Here is a 12,710-nt window from a genome sequence, read left to right as displayed (position 1 = left end):
TTAGACAGTGTTTTGAGCAACTTAAAAATGCATCCTTGTGAAAATAAATAGGGAGTTGCAAGTGAGTGTTTTGATACTCTCCAGGGAAAATTCTCCAGGCTGCTGGCAGCTGACATCACAGATGGTGCAAGACACAGTGTAGCCAATAAGGAGACTGTCTGCAGAAGTGACCCCTCCTTCTTTTCTGGAACCCAGAGAGGGAAGAGACAGTAGACATTGTTTTGGTTGTGAGCTACTGAGCTAGGTGACTTACTTCTTTTCTCCCTGCCCTTCACACTCTCATAACTGTGGACATACAAATTGTAGTGTATTTTTGTCTGCTTGCTTTGGGTGAGGTTCATTGAATGTCAGAATTCACAAAATGGCCTTTCTGGCTCCTTAGTAATAACACTTTGTTGGCTGCTGCACCATTTCACTAGTATTTCCTCACCAGACAGCCTGGTTCTCCACTTCTTGCAGGTAGTTATGAAGGGCCTGCCTCTTTTTCCCCTCTTCCTCTCTTCTCACGGCGCCCCCTGTGGGCCTGGGGTGGGTAAAGGGAAGGGTTGGACTAAACATTCTTTGACATCAGTAGAGCTAAATGGATGATGGAGAATGAGGAGAAAGGAGGCTAAAGTTACCTCTGACCTTGGCTATATGATTTTGGGGTCACTGGTTTTAAGGCCTGTGGACCAATATTTTTATTTTAAGCTCAGATGATATTTAAAAAATGGTTGTGTAGTTGCAATGACACATTCCATTCCATGAATTGATGTTTCATAAGTCACACCTAAGTACTGCACATACATCCTGTATATGGATTGCCACACAAAAAATTCAAACCCTTATGTCTTATAGCTTAATTAGTAAATGAAGCTACATGAGTTTGATGAACCCACATGGGATTATGTCATGTGGTGTGTAAAAAAGGAGAATGTTTGGAGATATTTGTCACTTTTTCTGGGTAAAAAAAAAAAACTTTTTCTGCTTCTTCTATGATGTCTTTTGGTATCAGTTTCTGTGATATTTGGGCTATTACAGGTGACATGCAACTTCTGAGTTTTTGTGCATGGGTTGAATAATGAATTCAGTAAATATTTATTGTTTACCATGTCTTAGGCATTACGGAGGGATAGCAGAAAGCAGAAGAAATACGAAGGAGCAGATCTGAAGCCTGACCAAAGGAATTCTGCAGCCCCAATACAACTTGGCTTAACTCAACCTCACAAACCTGATCTGAAACTTTTGGTTCCCTGGGCTTGCTACAGCTCTTTGATCCCGAAATCCCCTTCAACTTTAGTTAGAATGCTGTGTCAAGCATTTCACAGATTTGGTCAAAACCTGGTACACAGACATAATCTAGAGCCACTGACAACTGTAACTGACTCTGCCAGAAGTCTGAACACTCTGGATTTAGTAGTCATGAGTGTGGGCCACACAGTGGGTATAGGTGTGTATATCCTGGCAGGTGAGGTGGCTAGAGATAAAGCAGGACCATCCATTCTGATCTACTTGTTGGTGGCCGGCCTATATTCTGTGTTGGCTGTGCTGTGATATGCAGAGTTAAGTGTTCAGCTTTTCCATTCTGGCTCTGCATATCTCTACATCTATGTCACTATAGGTGAAATCTGGGCCTTCATCACTGGCTGAAACCTCATCCTTGCCAATGTTGCTGAAACAGTCATTGTGACCTGGGCTGGAACCTTAGCTATTGACAACCTTTCTAGGAAATGGATCTCTCAGATCATGCGTGAAAGCATCCCACCTCATGCTCCCCATTTCTTTGCAGAAATGCCAGGCTTCTTTGTTGTGGGCCTTGTATTGCTGTTCATGGAATTGCTGACTAAGAACTTTGGGTAATCCTGGTTACCAAAGTGATCACATTTGTGCTCACATTGATGACACTTTTGGTTCTCAGTTTTATCATCATCTTTGGCTTCATTAAAGGGGATGTGTACAACTGGAAGCTCACAGAAGAGGACTACGTAATGCCTGGACTCAATGACACCTCTACCTTGGGCCCTCTTGGCTCTGGAGGATTTGTGCCTTCTGGCTTCAAGGGGATTCTTTGTGGAACAGCTACCTGTTTCTATGCTTTTAAAGGTATCAGTGTTATTACTACCAGAGTCAACGAAGCCCAGAATCCCCAGCGTTCCATCCCCATAGGCATTGTGATTTCACTGTTCATCTGCTTTTTGGTGTACTTTGGTGTCTCTAGCACTTACGCTTATGGTGCCTTACTACAAGCTTCAACCTGGGAACACCTTGTATGAGTCATTTCTCTATATTGGATAGACCCCTGCCAACTATGTTATAGCTTTTGGATTCCTCTGCAGTCTTTTGTCCAACATCTTTGGCTTTATGGTCCCCAAACTTCAAGTGATATACATGATGGCACAGGATGGCTTTCTGTTCCCTGTCCTTGCCTGGATGCAAAATGACACATACAACTCCATCATGGCCATTTTGATATTTGTCATTATTGTAGCAATCATGTCATTCTCTTTGGACTCACTGATCTCTTGAATCTCATATCAATTGGGACACTGCTATTTTCTTCTCTTCTGGCTTTTTGTGTTCTCATCCTCAGGTATCAACCTGAGATGAAGAAAGGGGGAAATGAAGCAGAGGTGCAGGAGGAGAATGGACCTGCAGCAGAGAGGCTAACTCTACAAGGACTACTTTTCACAGGCAGCTCCACCCCTACTCCACTCTCTGGCTGGGTTGTCTATGTTTGCTCCTCACTGCTTGCTCTGCTGCTCATTCTTCTTTGCCTGGTGCTGGCCCAGTGGCCAGTTCTGCTTTCTGGAGACCCAGTGTGGATTTCAGTGGTTGTGGTGCTCCTGGGGCTCATCATTGTGTAAAGGTGCCTTTACAACACTTACCTTTGTTTAATAAAACATTTAGATAAAAATACCTTCCTTAATTCTTTCACGGTGGGGAAATCATAGTGAATCATTATTTCACTATACACACAACACACACACACACACACACACAAATAACCACAATGTTTATGTTAAATATCTTATAAAACATGGGTTAATTATACCTCAATAAAGTGGAAAATTTTAAAATACCACAGTTATCTGTGTGTCTTTACTTTATTTTGTTCCCTGATTGATCATAGGTAAGGAATGTATCTTGTTCACTCCCCCAGAGCATCCAGCTGGGGGGACAAGTACATAATGAGCATTTAATAAATTGATGTTAAATTAAATTGAACCATACACATTTCTTTGGTACAGAAAACTCTCCTTCTTTTCAGGCTAACACAGTGCTACTCTTTTTTTTTTTTCCTTTTCCTTTCTTTTCTTTCTTTCTTCCTTTTTTTGTGCAAAAGGTGATTTTATTATAGCATGGGGACAGGACATGTGGGCAGAAAGAGATGCCTTGGGATTGTGAGAAGTGACTGATTTCATACTTTTAAGTTTTTTGAGGGAGTGGGGCTAGAGATGAAGTAAGTTTCTAAGGAATTTTGGAAGCAAGGCTTTCAGGACCTTGAGGGGCTAGCTGCTATTAAAAGGAGGTTGGTTACTTTCAGTCTTTAATAAAACACAAACATTGAGACACTAAGCCATGAGTTCCTTGAGAAATGCCATACTCTGCATGTTTCAGACATCTACCCATGGGCTCCAAGCTATAAGGGGATTTAATTTAAACTACATTTCTTTTGACTTTGTTTTCCTCATCATTTTCCCCTATGAACAACTTTGACCCTTAAGTTGTTAAGATTGTTGAAAGTGGAAGATCTCATCTTCTGTAGATTTTTCCTGCTGAGTAGGGGCATAGAGATGTCTCTACCTATGTGTCAACATTGGTCAGATGAGATGTAATAACAGTCAATAAAGGCTGAGGCAGCTGCACCTAGAGCTGATGACATATGGGAGTCTCCTCGAGCAGAAAGATCACCTGTCCCCTGATTATAAATCCTGTTATATTTTTGTGGTAATCTGGACTATATACATAATATTCCATTTTAATTATGGTGCATATTTCACCTTGTATAGCTGGTAAATATTAGATTAAAATATCTAATACCATTTTATTTTGTAGAACTGTTTTATGTATTTGAGTTATTTTAGTGTTTAATAATATAATGTTATTTTGAGAGTCATTTAAGTCCTAAATCATGTACCAGGTGGTATTTACCAGCATAGAGACTGTTTTGTTTAGCAAAATATCAGATAATTAATAAGAGACACTTTATGAAAATAAAAGAAAAATATAGGTGAATAGAGCAAATTATAAACCCAGTGTCCGAGACTTGAGTGTAGCCAATGAGAAGATTTTAGATGTCAGGCTTGAAGCATCCTAGATGGAGTCAAAACAGTGGGAATCAGATGAGTTTTTCTGGTTTGTAATTCAAATGTCTTTGGTGATTCCTTTGAATGTCCCATAGAACAACAGGCACAAAGAAGATCTGTACATGAGTTTTGTGGGAATGTCTCTGAAGTTTACTTTAAGTTGTCGTTAGGCAAACCAGAAACATTTAAAGATAATCAGAACTAGAATTTATTTAACATCCACAAAGATGTGTTATTGAAACAAATTTTCTCTCCCAAATCATCCTTATTTTCAGAGATAGCCAAGTCAAGACTACTGTGTTTTTTGTTTTTTTTTTTAATTTTTTTTTCAACGTTTTTTATTTCTTTTGGGGACAGAGAGAGACAGAGCATGAACGGGGGAGAGGCAGAGAGAGAGGGAGACACAGAATCGGAAACAGGCTCCAGGCTCCGAGCCATCAGCCCAGAGCCCGACGCGGGGCTCGAACTCACGGACCGCGAGATCGTGACCTGGCTGAAGTCGGACGCTTAACCGACTGCGCCACCCAGGCGCCCCAAGACTACTGTGTTTGAAAATAAGTTCAATTTTAACAAACTTGGCATAATTATTTACATAAGATCAGCAAGAACATCGATTGATCATACAGATTTTTCTTAATTTGCTTTGCTGGAACTTTTTATAAGGAATCTCGATTGAACTTTCAGTAGGCTTTCTAGACCAGAAGCCAAGCCCAATATTTGCCATCAGACATGCCTGCAATACCTATATATGTATATGCCAATTCCTCTTCTCGAGGTCCCCATAATGTCCTGAGATTCCTGCACCTGCCAGGAGGTGGCATTCTTTAATCATCTGGTAAGGCTGCTGGGAAATCTGTATGTACTACTCCTTTAAAATTATCTTCTGGGAGACTTCCTTGACAAACACCAATTCTCCTCACCCAGAACTAGATCTAGAACTCAATGTGGAGCTATATCCAGCATCTAGAACTGTACCCAGACACTTCTAGTTTTGCCTTTGTGTGGCTCTGCCTGAGTTCTGGTGACTGTCCTGTCTGTTCCATCAGAATGGAATCTTGCTCAGGGCAAGGAGTAGTTTCTCCCCTTCCTCTAGACCCAAAAGTAAGAACACTGTTGTTCATTCAAAGAACAACAGTAAAAATGCAGCCCTGGGGGAGGAGAGTGCCTGAAATGTCCTTTCTTGGTCCTATTTCATCTATTCCCATGGGATGTAGGGAGAAGCTGGAAGTAGTGAAATTGATAGAAGGCCCAACCTGCTTTACCTGACTTCAAGGGATCCCTAAGTAGGAGAAGGGCTCCAGCATGGGCACAACATACATCTTTATTGATGCAGTCAGAGTTTTATGCTTTGGTATAGGAGGGCCAGGGTTTTCTATTGTATTTATGTATAGGGCTGGCTCTGGGAGGGAGAGATAAGAAACTACTTTCTTATTTCTCATCTTCCCAACAAGGAGTAGGTGACTGTAGGGGAAGGACTCCAGGGGAAGGATGACCCATACACTTACCAAATTCTTTAGATGCTTTTTGGAGATACTGGTGCAAAAACCTTGTGAAAGTATCTAGGATTCATTGGGCAGAGAGAATTAATATCCCAAATTGGGAGAGAAATTGACCAGAATAGGAGGAATTAGTAACTGTACAGGGATTGAGGGATCATTACTTTGGAAGGGAAGGTATGAGTAGAAACTGAGAAAGAGGTATTGGTCAGGAGATATTTCCTGGAGGAGGATACCTATGGAGCAATAAAGGAAGAATAAGTGAGTTGGAAAAGAAATGGGACAGTAATTCGAGGCTACACAGACCTTTAGGAGTCATGAAAGATTAAGACTCTTATGAGGGATATGTATTTTCACATTTGAAAGAAATTTATGAGCCAGGGTTTGTATTATGTATTGTGCCATGGAGCGAGAATCTTGAGTATGGTGTGAGAAAGTGGTCCCTGCTCATTTTTCTGCATGTCGCTGTCCAGTTTTCCCAGCACCACTTACTGAAGAGACCGTCTTTATTCCATTGGATATTTTTTCCTACTTTGTCAAACATTAGTTGGCCATAGGTTTGTGGGTCCATTTCTGGGTTTTCTATTCTGTTCAATTGATCTGTTTGTTTTTGTGCCCATACCATACTGTCTTGATGATTACAGCTTTGTAATACAGCTTGAAGTCCAGGATTGTGATGCCTCCTGTTTTGGTTTTCTTTTTCAAAATTGCTTTGGCTATTCGGGGTCTTTTCTTGTTACATACAATGGAGTGAGAGTCCAGGAATCAGGAAGGGACGAGATATGATTGCCATCTGGAGGATAGACAGACAGAAATATGTGGACAGATAGACTTTTACTGGGAGATAGTTGTAGCACCTGCTACAGTCATCTAGATCTTTGCTCTGCAAAGTAAGGCACCATGGACCAGCACCATGGGTGTCATTTTGGTTTGGAATGCCTGAGTTAGGCTCTTGTCCAGAAATGGAGAAATGTACAAAATAAACTCAAAATCTTTAATATCCAAAATTATCCTGTCAACTCCTGAAATGAAAGCCTGGGGTAGATGTTAGTGTGTGTAAGGTGGTGAGACATAGGGATGATGAGTGATTTAAAAAAATCTTGTTAGAGCATTGAAATCTGCTAAAATTTTTATGTTTTTAATTTTTTAATGTCTATTTATTTTTGGGAGACAGAGAGTGAGTGGGGGAAGGGCAGAGGGAGAAAGAGACACACAATCCAAAGTAGGCTCCAGGCTTTAAGCTGCCAGCACAAGTGCCCGACACGGTGAAGCCATGAACTATGAAATCATGATGTGAGCTGAAGTCAGAGGCTTTACCAACTAAGCCACCCAGGCATCCTGGAATCTGCTAAAAAATTTAAAACAGGGCTTGGATTTAGGAGAATAAGTTACATGTTAGGGATCAAATAAGAATTTCAGGTTTACATATTCTTGCACTCTTCATATATTTATCTTGTCTCACTGATGAGATTTTAAAAAGCCTCCTAAGGGAAAAGAACTTTTATATAGTACTTTATATCTCCAATGCCCACAAAGTGATGATGAAAATATAGCTATCATTTGCTGAATACTAATGCCCTATACTTCATTCTAAACACTTTACAAAATCACCTGTTTAATACAAATGTTCTATAAGGTGAATATAGTTATCCTCATTTTACAGTTGAAACTAAGGTTCACAGAGGTTAAGCCATTTGTGCAAAGTGAGTAGTGAAGCTAAGATTTGTATCAAGTTTGAGCGAAGCTTGAGCCACTAACCCCTGAACTATACTCTGCTTGGAACAGCATCTCAATAAGGTATAGATGATTCTTGAAACTTGGTGGTGCCGAACTAATTGAAAGAAAGTGAATAATTCCAAATAGTGAATAATGAAAAAAAAATGTCTACTTCTTTTGTGGAATGTAGTCAGAGACACATTTAATGACACATGGAGGCTAACACTCAGACATTCATCTTCCTGTGCCCCACCCTGCAGTCAGGATCTTGGAAAGAGGAGGAAGGCTGGGTAAATATATTCACAAAGCACCTCACTAAAAGTCATGTATGTGCCTACTATATGGACATATGTTTGAATTGAGTGGAAAGATGTGCAAAGGAGCAGGGTATGTTTATCTCCATAGGTCTACAAACATGAGCATATTTGTTGGAATTTTGGGGTATGTATGTGGTGTGTGTGTCTGTGTGTATGTGTGTGCATGTAAACACACCCTGAAGGAGTTCAATCAACTATGAGGAACTGGTTGTCTTTACACCACCCTCTCACCTGGTGGTGTGTTTGTACCAAACTCTGCTATTTATTTTTCATTCCCTCTCAAGGGAACCTCAGTGAGTTTTCTTTCTGAGAAGTTAATGGCTAAGATGCTAGGCTGCTGCAGAGCCACTGTGAATCTGCTGCAATCAGAAGGGGTTTGCAGAGAAAGAGAAACAGCAGCCCCAAGGCCATCCCCTCTTGTCTTTTATTTTATGGCCTAATACACAGCTGCCCTTGTATGTACATCACCCACGTAACCTCCTCCCCTCTCCGAGAACCCCTCATAGAAGGTACTAAGAGAAACCATTTTATTTACTTATTTGCTTCCAAATGGGACCCTCTTTTTGAGCCATCACAGAAAGGACACTTAAAGATTATATCCATTAAGGAATCATTGTTAATACGGAACTCAGTGAGGGGAGAGAGATGAAAGACATATAGATGGAGGCATAATGGATACCCTATCTCATTTGAACCCTACACACCTTCAATAAGGGTAAAGAACAAGGGAAGTGGACATGGAACCTGAGCTGAGACTCACGTCCTGGCTCCTGTCTTCTATATTCAAAACCTCCAGCTTCTGTGGAAGGCTGAGGTCAAGTGACAGTGACTTAAATAAAATTGGTTAGTTTAAGAGGTCAAGAAGCCTTCTTTGCCTGATACCTAGCTTTAACAATATCCTAGGCACACCTGGCTGGCTCAGTCAGTTAAGCCTCTGACTCTTGATTTTGGTTCAGTTCATGATCTCAGGGTTAGTGAGCTTGAGACCCACATTGGGTTCTACGCTGACAGCATGGAGCCTGCTTGGGATACTCTGTCTTCTCTCTCTCTCTCATTCTCTACCCTTATCTGGCTGGTATTCTCTCTCTCTCTCTCTCTCTCTCTCTCTCTCAAAATAAAATAAACTTAAAAAAAAACAATTTCCTAATTACAAAGATTCACTGGCAAGTGGGAGAAGACTTATCTGGAGATATGGGCCAGGAGGCACTTAAGCTACTTTGTCAGTGCCTATCAGGTTCTTCCTGATGTCTGACTACCATGTCTCGTGCTGTGTCTAAAACCCACTCCCTCACAGATGCTGCCCTTATATCTCATCTCCCTTTCTTTTCTAAACTGGAATCATAGATAAACAAGGTTGAGAGGAAACAGAAAAGTGAAATGCCCCAGAAAGAAGGCAGGAAAACTGACCAGGTTGGGGGGGGGGGGGGCTTGGGGAGGAAGGAGGGGAGTGGTAAGGATGGGAAGAGGGGAGGAAAGGTTGCAGGGGGATCATCAAAAGACTGCAGAAGCAAGAGTAGAGGAAATGAAGTGTGTAGAACATTATCCCCAACTCCAGCAGGTGGTTATAGAAAGAAACAGCCTTGGTGAAGGAAAAGAGGAAGAACGGAGAGGAATGGGGAGGGAGGCAGACAGTGTTTTTTTGTAGGAAAACAACATGGGTTCAGGTGTGAGGGAGAAATCCCCAATACACGTGCTGCTTTGCTGTTGCAGAGCCTGTTCTTGGAGGTACTTGGGACTGAAAGGCCTTCCCTTGAAGGAGATGGGTCACAGGAGTATCTGCTCCAGGGACACGTGACAGGATAAACTCACGTGATGGGGAATGGAGGACCAGGGGAATCAGGGAAGTGATCTTCCCACTTTCTATCTACTTTCTATTTTCAGTCACTTGAATTGTGGTTGAGAAGGGATAAATAGGAAAATCAGTTTCTAATAATGAACAGAAATTCAACATCAAATGATGCCCAAAGTCAAGAAATCCTTCCCAGTTGCTATGTCTTTTCCTTGGAATTCCATCCTCCCAATCTCTGACTACTGAAATCCTACATAATCATCATGGTCCAGATTAAATGTTACCTCCTACCCACAACTTCCTGGATAGCCCGCCTCTGAAGCAGTCTCCACACTCAGCATGAAATCCAACACAAGGCTCTATCTCAGGACACTGGGATCGTGACCTGAGCTGAAATTAAGTCAGACCCTCAACCAACTGAGCCAGCTAGGTACCCCCAGAATTTCAATCTTATACCAGCGTCCTTTCAAAATCCATTTGTTTCAATCTGAGTCAGTCCTGACAACACATAAAATTCTTTTCTGAAGCTTTCCCTTCACAAGCCTTCTACAACTTCCTTTTTTCATTCAGCTTTTATCATAAGCCTTCTCTCTCTAAATCACCACTCTCATTTTAGGACAAAATTATTTTCTTTTACCTCAACAAGAATGTATTCTCATTTTTTATACCTTTCTTACACATCTACTTTCCTTGTCATTTCCATTGGTCTTAATGACATTTACCATAATTTTAACCCTTAAAAACCATAGTCTCCAGTAAAAATTAAGCAGTAATCAATTATGAACTATTTGTTCCATCAGAACTCTTTAGATTGGAAATTTATGTATGCATTTCATAATTTCTAGAAACATGTACCTCTCCAGAGTACAATCTCTTAATTAAGCATAAAACATGTTCACTATCAGTCCCAAGTATTTTCAGTTTCTCTGCAGTAAGAAATCAATGCAGATATATCTCCATTCAGGAACCAATGCTTTAATGGTCTGTCTTATTTCTAGAAACATGTACCTCTCCACAGTACAATCTCTTAATTAAGCATAAAACATGTTCACTAGCAGTCCCAAGTATCTTCAGTTTCTCTGCAATAAGAAATCAATGCACATATATCTCCATTCAGGAACCAATGCTTTAATGGTCTGTCTTATTTGGAAATGTCTTGGATATCCAATGAATCCAATTTATCATTTAACTTAGCACAACTTTTAAATTTCTGATGACCAAAACCTCAGTTCAACTGTCCATTACTCCAAAAACCAATACTCAAGAGAATATTGATTAGAAAGGAATAGAAGTTTTGTTCAGGAGCCTGTCTACCTGGGGAGAAGGGGGAATCTTGTCCACATGACAACTCTGAGATTTTTGCCTGGCCCTGGAGTTTTTAAAGGAGCTTAGGGCAGCTAATCAGTAAAAGGAGTACAATAGTCCCTAACATTTCTTTATTACATGCACACTTGACCTATCAGCTACAGATGATATTTCAGTGCTAAGAAATTGTGCAAAGGGGTCTGGTTCCTCAGTGCCTAGGGGTTGTGCAGAAGGTCTGTTTCCTTGGTATGTGGCAACAGGGGGAAGGTGTCATTGTAACAGTCTCTGGATTCTGCTTCATTATGTGCAGAAGGGCTCTGTTCTTTTCTAGGAAAGGATGCATGATCTATAGGTATACAAAGAAAGGTTAGCCAATCAATCATGTAGGTTCAGGGTGCTGGTTGAAGCTTAATGATTAAGAGAAGAGTTTGTCCTGGGACAGCTACCTTGAGGGTGATTAGCACTTCATGTATTTCTGATAAGTAGGCTCAGTGCTCTATCACAAACATTCAGGCCTTCATCAGCTGCATTAAAGTTTATTGGAAAACGCAACCTGCGGAGAGGCAAGAGGCATGATGGACCAGGAGGAGCAGGATGGGCCAGGGTGGCGGCAAGGGAGTCCTATGGATTTGGCCAGGACAGAGATCAAGTTTCCCAGTGGTGCTGACAACTGAGGCTCTGAGGCTGAAGCAGACTGAGTTTCTGTTTCAGGGACAGCAGGACTCAAGGATGTTGGGGAGATGCTCACCAAAGGGACTGGGGAATGGAATGGGCTCACTTTCCATAGGTAGACATATTACTGACAAAACATTTACCTCTCTTTTAATCCTCACAGAATTATTAGGTAAATTTTATTAACCCCACCTTACAATTGATGAAATAGGCTCAGATAGTTTACATCAAGTGCTCAAGGTAACACAGCATGTTAAGAGGCAAAGGCAGGATTTGAACTCAGGTGCTTGACCCCTGAACTATTGCTCTTTCTATTGCACCACTGGACACATGGTCATACTCTTTTATGTGTCTGCCTCAACTTCAGACCTGGGCAGTGGGAGGTGAGGGGAGGTAGCAGACAGGTGCTCAAAAGTGTTTGTTGTATGAAGGAATGAATCACCACTTCCATGGTGTGGGCCAGAGTTCTAGAGACTGTGGGGACAGGAAGGGGAATATAGCAAAAGAGTTCCAATGTGGGCCAGGAAACTGGAAATAGGTTTCCTGTGGGTTTCCATGTTTTTCCTAGACATTCTAGACCTCTAGAATGTAGAGGATTGGGCTCTAGATCCTTAGAAGAAGGAATAGAGTGGGATGTATGTGTGCACAGGTGTGTTTGATAAGTGTATAAAAGTGTGTATATTTGTGTGTGTTAACTATAAATGTATGAGTTTGTGAGTATGTGTCTTTGTGTTTCATACATGTGAAAATGTTTGTGACTTATGTGTGTGTACTTGAGGTTATATGTGTATATGTATGAGTATGAGCATCTGTATCTGCATGTGTGCAGGTGTATGTATGCATGTGTGTATGTGTGTGTGCTGTTCCTGGAGAGCCTGAAGACTCATAGCTGAAGATGTCTTTGATTTGTACAAATTTACAGCAGGTTTCAGGCTGTGGTATGTGGTGGGTGGGGTGAGGTGGGAGGGAAGAGGAAGAAGGCTGTGTGTGCTTGGCGTGTGGGGGGTTGGGGATCATGAGCAGTGGGTGGCTCTGCCCTGCCAGGCACAGAGGGATGGCATCAGGGTCCACGGTCTGAGGCTGGGTGGAGACTGGGTCCTGAGGCCTTCACTGAGGGTTTGAACTAGAA

The 12,710-nt window shown here is 41.4% G+C and overlaps 1 pseudogene; it reads left to right on the top strand.

Annotated features, from left to right (window-relative positions):
• The first annotated feature begins 1,611 nt into the window (after positions 1-1,611).
• Positions 1,612-2,983, top strand: LOC116738196 (annotated as a pseudogene).
• Positions 2,984-12,710: the final 9,727 nt, after the last annotated feature.

This window comes from Lynx canadensis, chromosome B4 (assembly GCF_007474595.2).
Source record: "Lynx canadensis isolate LIC74 chromosome B4, mLynCan4.pri.v2, whole genome shotgun sequence".
Lineage (NCBI taxonomy): Eukaryota > Metazoa > Chordata > Mammalia > Carnivora > Felidae > Lynx > Lynx canadensis.
The sequence above is the reverse complement of the archived record's forward strand: the minus strand, read 5'-3'. Positions and strand labels throughout refer to the sequence as shown.